The following is a 10360-nucleotide window of genomic DNA, read 5'->3' as shown; positions in this document are numbered from 1 at the left end:
TCAGTGCTAATTTTGGAGGTACTGTCTTGTGACAATGGGGAGCAGTTCCTTTCCCCTTATCATCATCTTAGCTGTGTCAATTTATTAAATGTTAAAACACAACCAGTACAGATCTTATTCTATTGCAGTGTTTCAAGACTACTGTTGAATTCACTAGTTATGAAAAATACAGATTTTTGCTCTTGGTTTTCTTGCTTACTAAAAGCAGAATGCATGTATGCATGAACTGAGAATTAGCATTGGAAGTTTTTGTGGGTTATGAAGCTGTTCACCTCGAGGGACTTCAGTGACATTGTACTAAACTGAAAAACAGAGCTGGAGTGGTTAGTTCTGTCACTAGGGCCCCTGAAATGTACTTAGAACCTTTCTCATAGTATAGTACTCACATTTTTAATTTATGTTGTGCAGGAAGACAGTTAAAATCTTACTTCCTTTGTTTCTTCCTCCACCTCTTGTTTCACTGTCGCCATAGAGACCAACGATGGGTACCATGATCAATAACCAACTACCAGGGGTACAAGGTATTTCTTTCTATTTTCTTAAAACTATGTGCAACAAGATTTTTATATGCTGAATCTTCATTTTGAGCCTATTTTTTTTCTGTAAACCAGTAGTTTACACCAGTAAAGTACCAGTAGTAGGCTTTAATTTGCACCCCTCTATAAAAGAGGTTTATGAAGTAGTTATTCAGAGTTTACAACTTCATTCTTCTCTTTGATTATTGTTAATAAGAACTTTGGTTCTCATTGTTTCTTTGTCCATTATGTTGAAGAAACATAAAGTATTCGACTCTTACAGAAGGGAAACGAGCATCTTATGTTTCTTATTTTACACCTTTTTCAAACCTGGAATTGTTCTTTTCAATTACCTCTAACTTTAAAATGCTTTCCTGTTCCATCCTGTAATGTTCCCTCAATGGTGAGGGAGATGCCATTACCTTAACTCAACTTAGCTTGACCTGGCAGACCATGGACTTTCCTCCACAGCCCAGTGCAGCAGAGTGCAGAGATCCCTCGAGCAGTGTGGCTTCATCAAAACAAATTGCAGCTGGGCAGATTAGCTCTGCCTCCCAAACTGGGCTGATACGATTGTGTTCAGCCACTCTAACCTGATTGCATTGCTTTTAGGCTTTATTGCTGTGTTTCTGCACGCTGCTGCCTCTAAGGTGTGCAGACCTGCCTGCTTGGTGACCGCTGCATTTCTTAGGCTGTGAGAACTCCTTTGCAACATTCCAGGGTTAAATTCTCAGTCACCATGTTTTGTGACAGTGAGAATGCTCTGCTACAGTAGAAAGGCTTCCCAGTTTCTCCATGCCATCATGGCTAATCCAGCCTTGCACTATTTCCACTTTATGTTCTATTAAAAACATTAAAGATGTTCTTTTGGCACCACGAGAGTGACCATGAAATCTAGCCTGCCAGAGGGTGGTGAATCCAAACGCTTCCCAGAATAAAAAAGGTAATTGCTAGCGAGTTGCAAACCTCAGTTTCAAGAAATAATGGTTCTTATTTCCTGTCCTAAGCAGGTGATCCCTTACATGTGCTGACTGCAGGCACCAGTGCCAAATTCCTGCAAATAGATCTCATCACTGAGCACCCTTCTACTTTGCACCAACCCCAAAATGCATTACTACTGCACTGGCTATTTAAAAAGAGGAAGGTAAAAAGCATCTCACAGAATTAATTTCCTCTCTTTCATGAGAGGGATATAATGCATTAACTGATTTGAAAACAAGAGTGAGCCTCTTTTCTAACATGGTCACTCACTAGGCAGGCTTTCCACAGGGCACAGGAGCTGAAGTAAACAATCACTTACATAGAAGGAAACTCTCTAGTGCCCTGCCGTGCTGATGCTTGTAGAGAAAGGAAAAAAAAAAAACAAACAAACAACCTACTAACATTTCATTGCATGTTGAAAAGAAAGTGTAAGCATTCTGTTTCAAAAGCTTTAAAGCATAATTGAAATTCAACATGCAGATTTCTGTGTTATTACAATGCTGCATGCACTAGCTCATTTGCTGAGCAGCCAGCATTTTAAACCACACACTGCAAGAACTTTGTGTTGGTACAATAACAATGTAGAAAAATTAGGATGACAGCACCAGTATGCTCAGCCCCATAAACATTCCTCAGCTGAAACAGGAACTACAGGGCAGTGCTAGCCTATGTATTATGAGACCGGAATATTTCTGCTTCCTTGTGCAGATGGAACACAGATCACTAGTGTGCTGACAAGCTGAACTCCAAACAAAGAGATAAGCTACATATGTACTGGCAGGTAAGCTCACTGATCTTTTTAACCCAGTGAACATCTGATGTGATGTGAGATTCACTAAATTGTAGATTGCAAATCAAGGTCAGACCGAAGGATGATTTCGTGTTTTGTAATATTCTCCCTGCTTCACTGACTGAAAGCAGTTGTGAATTCCAGAATGCTTTTTTCTCTTTTAATCTGATAGTAATTTGAAAATGTATTTGACTACAGAACTAAATGTATCTCAACTCAAACAGGCAAGAACTGTTAGAAAAAATAGTCAAAGAAAAGTAATTTTATTCTTACTGTATCCCAGTGCTGCTGCTGCTGTGCACAAAGGCCAGTGTCAGAATTGGGGTACCATGTCCATGGCTAAGGGGGGCAGGAGGCTGAGCTGGCACTGGAGTTCTCCAGTGTAAACCTTCTTTTTTCTGATTACAGTCCCAGCAAAGAGTTGCATTGGGCTGGGAATGTGTGGCTGGAGCTCTGGGAGATGGATGATGCTGGCAGAGCAGTGCAAAGCCACAGAGCACTGGGAGAATCTGGGTCACTGTGCAATGTGTTCACTGTGCCAAATCATAACAGTAGTGAAACACTCAGACCACTAACCTAAAAAGGAGCTCCTGCTTGCTAAATTCCGCTCTTAAATATACAGAACAACTTTTATTGACATTGTAAGGTAGTTTTTGCTTTTGTTCTCAGAATAAGTCATGTTAAATGCAAGTGTGTACAGAGGATCAGCGTGTGAGAAAAGAGTATTTACACACACGGATGTGTATTTACACTCATTGAGGTTTTTACCATTCATGTCATACTGCAGGATTCACTGTCAGTGGGAGCACTGAATGAAAAGCCTGTTCTCCAAATCAGTCCCCCATTTATCTACTAAATCTTTCCATTTCATCCAATCTAAAGAACCATCGGTAAGTAGAAAATATAATCTATACATTGAGGCAAGGAATACATTAGCTCTGTAATAAGGATGTGAAGGAAAACGTGCTCTTGGATTATAGCTGTATTTGCCTATAACTGTAGATCATTTGCAAGGCAGGCTGAGTGAAAATAAAAGATTCCCTGGCAACCCTCCCTGTCTCCAAATGCCTGCTCAGGCAGAAAAAAACAACCACCCTGCATACATATTCCAATGAGCCACTGCGGGGCAGTAACAACAAAAACATTCCTCAGCAAAACAAGGGGCTTTGAACAGCCACTTCGCCTTCTCTGAGCAAAGGACACAAAGAAACTGTTCTTCGAAGAAAAGCCGAACATTAGGATTTCCATTCTTACATTGCAAAATGTTATTAGTCTTTTTGGGAAGCATTTTATAGCTGTGCTTAGCTTCAGCTCCTCCCCCGGAGATGCTGGCAAAGAGCGATTTTGAAGCTGTTACTCAGTTTTAAAGCGGTGAATGGAGGTTGTGTGTGAGATATCCAAGACTCTGTTTAAGACGCTATCTGGATTTTCTGTGTGTGCATAAACTCTTTTCTACCTGAGGGCTAAGTAAATAAGTTCTTTTCAAGTGATTATTCTCTGTGCAGGAATTTTCCCTTGTAAGGTATAGAAACCCCTGAAGATTAGGTATTTTTGTGCTGCTTTTGTTCCTCTCAGGGCAAAATCTTCAGTGAACAGAAGTTATTACCAAAAAATTATTTTATATCTTAAGGGTAAAAGAATAGACTTTGTTCAGTTTTGGATGTAGCTTGGAATCAAAATTACTGAGCTGCTTTGTAACCAACATTTCACATCTAGAGGTTCAAAATTAGATCAATAGATTTGCCTTCCTTTCCTCTGCCCCTGCCATTCTGTAGATTTAATAATATTAATGGACTATGAAGAAATTCACTGTTCTTTCTTTTTGCATAGTAGCAAAAGTGGGGGGGAAAGCCTATTTAAAGATCTCTAATTACAATCTGAATTTTCTATAAATACAAAACTTCCTGTAGCAGCCATTCCAAATAGATATTGCCCTTTAGTGCTGCAGAAATTTGTACCAGATTAGTAATGTGTGCTGCAATATAGATTCTGTGAAAAGTCCAAGTATCTTCCTTCAATAGAAGTGTGAGGAAAAGAGGATCAAGAAGTACAGAGAGCTGAATTGCAGCCATGGCTCTTCAGTTACACTTTGAAGATCATTTTCATTTCCATTTTGATCTTAAATCTTAGTCATAAGTAATTAACATTTGGGGATGCATGACAGATGGTATGTGCTACCTTGTCTTTTTGGGCAGTCTTTTCTTGTCTTGGCTTTTCAAGACATATTCCAGACCTAAAATAATTTTTTTTGTGGGGAGGGCAAAAAAAATGAGATAAATGAACTTACTTTGGCTTGCAGACAGCCATGTGAAAAAGTTGAAAGTTTTTTCTACTATTCAAACATTCCTCCAAATTAAATTTTATATTTTTTATATTTAAAATATTTATCAGTTCTGTAGGTTGTCAGATCTAGAGTAGCCTCCAATTTTAAAGACAAGAAGGTTATGAATGTAAGGTTATGTAATGTAAGAATCACCAGGAACATTATTGAAATTACTTTTCTTCATGTATCCCAGCTGATGAATGTTGCAGCTGATCCTGCTGCTACTCCAGGGTGTGGAAGATAAAGTTGTCATCTCATCTGCAAACTGGAGAACCCTTAGTGATGTTCCTTGGATTTAAGCATTCAGGATTCTCATGTTTATCTTTATCTTCGCACTTTGCTTTGCTTTACTTTTTCATCAAATAGAAACATCATGAAAAATTAAGAAGAAAGAAAGCATTTGGAATTTGTATTAATTTAACGTTGTCTCGGGGACTAGGCAGCCAGCTGAAGTTTCAATCAGAAGATCTCCAAGTGCTCATGACTAAGCCTGCAAGGTGATATTAAGCATCATCTTCAAATTTAAGTTTCCCATCATTACTTTTTTAGAGAATTACAGTAACATTCTAGTGTTTATTCTAAAAGTGGATAATGTGCTTATGATGATATGATCCAAGAATTTTGCCTCAAAAGAAAAAGGTAAAAAGCAGCAGGAAAAAGTTGGGAAGTTCAAAAACACCCATTCACCCTTATTCACCTTGAAGAGTCAGACATAAATTGTGGGAGGAACTTGTAGAGCTGGGGAGAAGGGATCAGGGGTTAGACTCATCCTGGAACTGTCTTAAAGCTCTATTTTAATCTCATTGTTTATCTTCTACTGACCAACTTGTATGAGAAAATACAGGAATGAAATAAGAAATGTAAAAGATCATCAGATTTCAGAATCTTGCTTGCTGGTTATTGGTTTGCCTTCACACACTCTGGAAACAAATCTGTGCTGGCAACACTGATTAAATGCAGCAGGTATAAAGTGTAACTGGCAGTTAAAACCTTGTTGAACACTGCAATGATACTGCATTTCTTGACTTGGAAGGTTGTTCATCCAGCCTGCTCAGCCAGGGTGTTCATCCGGCCCGTTTACCATTTATGAGACATTGTGTTAGCATTGAATTAGCTTATAGATTGTTTTAATATGACTTGGAGCAGTAGGGTGTATAATTGTTTGAATGTTTCTTTCCACTGACTGCACAGCATTACTTCTTTCTGCACCTGAGAAGGCTTTTTCCTCCACCTGAACACTTAACAAGCAAATTTCCAGATATTCGGAAGCAAATGCAAACAATTTAGAGCAAATCTTGTTCCTGTGATTAGGGCCTCAAATGAAACCCTACCAAACAGAGCCAATAGAGCTGAGCTTTTATTTATTTTTTATTTTTTTTGGCAACATTTTCTCTTCTTTTCTATGTTGTTGTGGGTTTTTTTTTTTATTTGCTTCAGGAAGGCATTGCAGCGTGACACCCTTCCTTATCTTAATTCCTGGTTTTTGAAGAGAAAAATAGCTTTAAACCCTCAGTACAGTAAAGTCTGTTCACACAAAGTGTATGAAGACTCAGTGGAATGCGTAGCTTTTTGTACCATTTAATGTTTGTAGCTTTTTGTACCATTTAACATTTGTCAGGCTGCCATTTCTTTTCTGCCACAGGTTTTGGGTGCTGTGTCATATTGTTGATGTTATGAGTTAAGTTTCCTATTAATCCCTAGGTGGACTTTAGCAGTGAAACCCAGGCTTGGGAATCCCTATGAAACTGCTTTGAATTGCCCACACATATACAGTGCACAAAGTAATCCCATCAATCATAGTGGTGTCTGTTAAATACCATTATGTGACTTAATTAATGTCTGCCTAGCATTTTCAGATTCATAAGCAGTCAAAAACATTACCATGATGTTCTTAACAGCTGCTAAATTTCTTTTATAAGCCAGAAATAAAACACAGAGTAAAGGTGGTCAGACGGGTTGGCAATTAATTGGAAAATCACCAAAGAGTACATGGTGAGGGAAGCAATTACTATAAAATGCAGAAATGAGAAAATGCAGCCATTAGGGATATCTGGTATTAAACCTTCAAAGGAATGTAAATATTTAATTTTTTTTTTTATAAAAATTATTTTTGTATAATGCATTAGCTTGCAATGAATGTGGCAGGTATTGCATGTAAAAATACTCCTTGGTCAGCAAGGGAGGCAGCACAATGCAAAACATTAAACCTGATGTGAAAAGCACGTTTATACTGAGCTGACTGATGAGATGACAGCATGTTTATGTTGTTCTAAGTATAAAACACCGTATGCTTGTATTTAGAGGCTCTTTTAGAAAGTCATTCCATTTAACAGCTTTGAGTTTGGGTCAGCTAAATGGACGTGCCACAAATGAACTGTATGAGTGACATTACAAGACCAAGTAAAGTAATTAGCAATAATGACAATTACAGATAATTTTTATTTAAAGCTTGTGATATGCTGAGGCTTGCAATACTCTTGGATGAGGCCTAATGTGATAGCTCTTTTATACATAGGTAGATGGAGAAGGTTGAAGTAACCTGATCACAGGCTCCATGTATGATCTTTACAGAATCACAGAACCACAGAATGGTTTGGGTTGGACAGAACCTACAAGACCATCTAAGTCCAACCCTCTGCCATGGGCAGGGACACCTTCCACTGTCCCAGGTTGCTCAGAGCTCCATCCAGTCTGCCCTTGGGCACTTCCAGGGATTCAGGAGCAGACACAGTTTCTCTGGGCATCTGTGCCAGGGCCTCATCACCTCACTGTGAATAATTTTTTTGCTTATATCCAATCTAAATCTTCTGTCGGTCATTTTGAAGTCATTCCCTCTTGTTCTGGCACTCCATGCCCTTATAAAAAGTCTCTCTGTATAAACTTGGGTCATACTCCCATGTATGAGACATGATAAAAGCATACAAACCAAGCAAATGCTATTACAAATTAAAGGAATCTCACTTCTCGTTCCAAATTTAGGAGGAAAAACTGTGTCAGATTAAAAAAACCCATGAGGTAAGTCCCTCATGCTGGAGTTCTGTGATCATTGGTAAAAGGTAAAGGGTACAAGGGTAAAGGGTAAAATGTCAGCAGTGGTGACAAATGTCCCAAATACCACTGTAACTGCCACCCTTTGGCAGCACTTTGGAATGAGGAGCCCAGGAAGATGGGCATTAAAAAGTGCTGGCTATGCAAGTCAAACTTGTAGTTTGTACAATTTGCTAAGAAATATATCTTGTACACAGAGCACTGAATTACTCAGTAACACTGTGGAAGAGAATGCTGCTCTCAAACAATAACAGTGCCTCACTTTGGTAAGACACATTTTTCCCTCTGAAGAGCTTGCACACAAAGCAGGAGGGGAGCAGGACAGGAAACAGGCTCAGAGTGACCTGCTTGGGCCCCACATGGGAGAACAAGAGCAACACAGGCTCAGGTTCCCCTGCTCCAGCTTGTACATCAAACACTGTGCCATGTTCTGAGCCAGCACAGCCCTGGGAGCTTTGCTGCTATGAAAATACTACACAGTTACAGGTAAGTGCCCAGCAGCATTTGGGATCCATTGTGTCTGGTACTTGCCACTGAAAAACTGCCCAGGAGAGTTCTTTTGCTTTTTCAGAAACCTATCATTGACACAAGGGAATTGATATCAAAAGAGCTAGAAAATGATTTATTGGAAAATGTTGTTCTTGTCAAGTGAACTCGGCAGCTGAATGTAGAAGCAGCTACACTTTTATTAGACTAACGTAAAATAAGAGGTGTGCACAGTTCTGGAGTCCCTCTAAGGTCCCTTCATCAGTTATCATCTTCCATTCTTGTGAAAGGAGCACTGAGATCTCCAAATCGTGTACCAGCCAAAGTTTCTCTTTCCCCCAATCTAATAAAGGTCTCTTTATAGCAAAAATGCTGCTGTCTCTCTCACTCTCTGTGAAAAAAACTCTGCTACAACTCCATTATGGAAAAGGATCTTAAAAGCAATAGCACTTAGGAGAGCTGTTTGCTTCTGCCAGTTGATTTTGTGAAGGAGAGGTTTACAGATGTGTGTCTGTAGGTACAAATTAAAAACAAAACCTGCCATTGCATCAAAAGCTGGATTTCTATTTGATTCCTTAAAATGCACTCTATGTTAAACATAGTTATGAAAAATAATGTAAATGACAGGACAGCAAAGACAGTATTTTCTAAATAAAGGAGCCAAATTTCAGAGAAAAAGAGAGAGATGCTCAAGAATGATTTAAACACACTTGGGATCCTCTTAGTAAGAGGAGGAGGAGGTAGTGCTAGAACATAAGCAAGAGCATGCAAGCAGCATGAAGAGAATGAAAATGTAGAGTAAGGGCAAATGGGACCAGTAAGACAGGTAGTAAATGAATGGAGCAGGAACTAGGATACAAGGACTAGGATACAGATGTGGAAGACAAGACAGATAGCAAGGCACAATAAGTACAGCAAGGAGCAAAAAATAATAATTCGGTCATAGCATCTTCCAGTAAAGAAAAATCTAGGGTTACACTGCCAAGGGACACATTTTGCAAAGAATCGCGCTTAAAATTCTGCTCACACAGGTAGCTGTGTGATCAGCTTTGCTCTCACTGTAAGGCTGCATGGGCTAATACTTTAAAAAATACATCACTATACTAAATTCTACTGCATTTAAATGCTGGTACGTAATGTAAAACTGGCTGAAAACTCACAACTTGTTAGTGCTTTGAAATAACAGTAAAATTTTGTCACAAACCGCTAACTTCCTCTTTGGCTTTGTGCGTGGCAGTGCGTCTGCAGCGGAGCGCTGTGTACGGAATTGGAACGGGAGCGCTCGGCTGTTTGGTGTCACTTGAGACCTGGATCTCATCTGTGTGGGAACCAGGCGGTGGCTGTGGCAGAGCGACAGGCTGTGTGCTGGAAAACAAAGAGACAATTCTGGCTGGCTGGGCTGCTGTGAAGAATCGCTGCCGTGGGGCTGAGCTGAAGGTGTGCGAGGAGGAGGAAACGGGAGCAGAGCGAGAAGCCAGCTGTGAACAGCACCGCTCGCTTCTGCTACTGAGCGAGCTCTTCTAGAAAATGTCAAAGAACATCCTCATCATCTAAAGCCATTTTTAAAATGATTGCTAATACGGCCCAATTATGTTTTCTTTCCCTGCACCCATGTGTTTAAATGTGAAAGAAAATGGTGAGAGTGACTGCTAAAGATGCTTGATAGTGCGTATTTGCTTGGAAGTATATTTTCATATCAAGCAAATGTCAGTGCAAACACCTGCAATCTGCATTGCTTCTAACTGTAAGAAACAAATGTAAGTTGGTTCACCACCACCACAGCTCTGAATAAAGCTCCTGCTGCTCTGTGGCTTGTACTATGTGTATTTTTGCACTTCAAAATGTGAAGGAAAGCACGATGATTATTAACAGCATTGCTCCTTGTTCCTCCCAAAAATGAAGTAAATACTAATTTATGGTCTTCATGAAAAACAAATTGAATTACAATGGATTTTGAAGGGAATGTTCTGTCAAAATTCACTCTCTTTACAAGTAATTTGGTTAACATTTAATTTCAAAGTAAGTGCAGAAACAAATTAAAACATGATGCTGTAAGACACTGAAATCAATTTAAAAATTATTCCAGGTACCACAACTTTATACTTTTATTTTTTTCTTCTATCTCTTTATATATGAGAACCTAAGATCAGTTGTGTTCATCAGCAGAGGAGGAGAAGGGGCTGTGCTGAGCTTAGACCAGAAGCCCATTAAATCTGT

General features: G+C 39.3%; 1 long non-coding RNA gene across 1 annotated transcript; it reads left to right on the top strand.

The window, feature by feature from the left end:
• The first annotated feature begins 2171 nt into the window (after positions 1–2171).
• LOC131583642 (uncharacterized) lies at positions 2172–9855 on the top strand. The gene is made up of 3 exons (XR_009278554.1): positions 2172–2277; positions 3074–3176; positions 9381–9855. It is a non-coding gene; the product is annotated as an uncharacterized LOC131583642 (long non-coding RNA).
• The last annotated feature ends 505 nt before the right edge of the window (positions 9856–10360 follow it).

Source organism: Poecile atricapillus, chromosome 12 (genome assembly GCF_030490865.1).
Source record: "Poecile atricapillus isolate bPoeAtr1 chromosome 12, bPoeAtr1.hap1, whole genome shotgun sequence".
Taxonomy (NCBI): domain Eukaryota; kingdom Metazoa; phylum Chordata; class Aves; order Passeriformes; family Paridae; genus Poecile; species Poecile atricapillus.
Note: the sequence above shows the minus strand (reverse complement) of the source record. Positions and strands in the feature narration are given on the sequence as shown.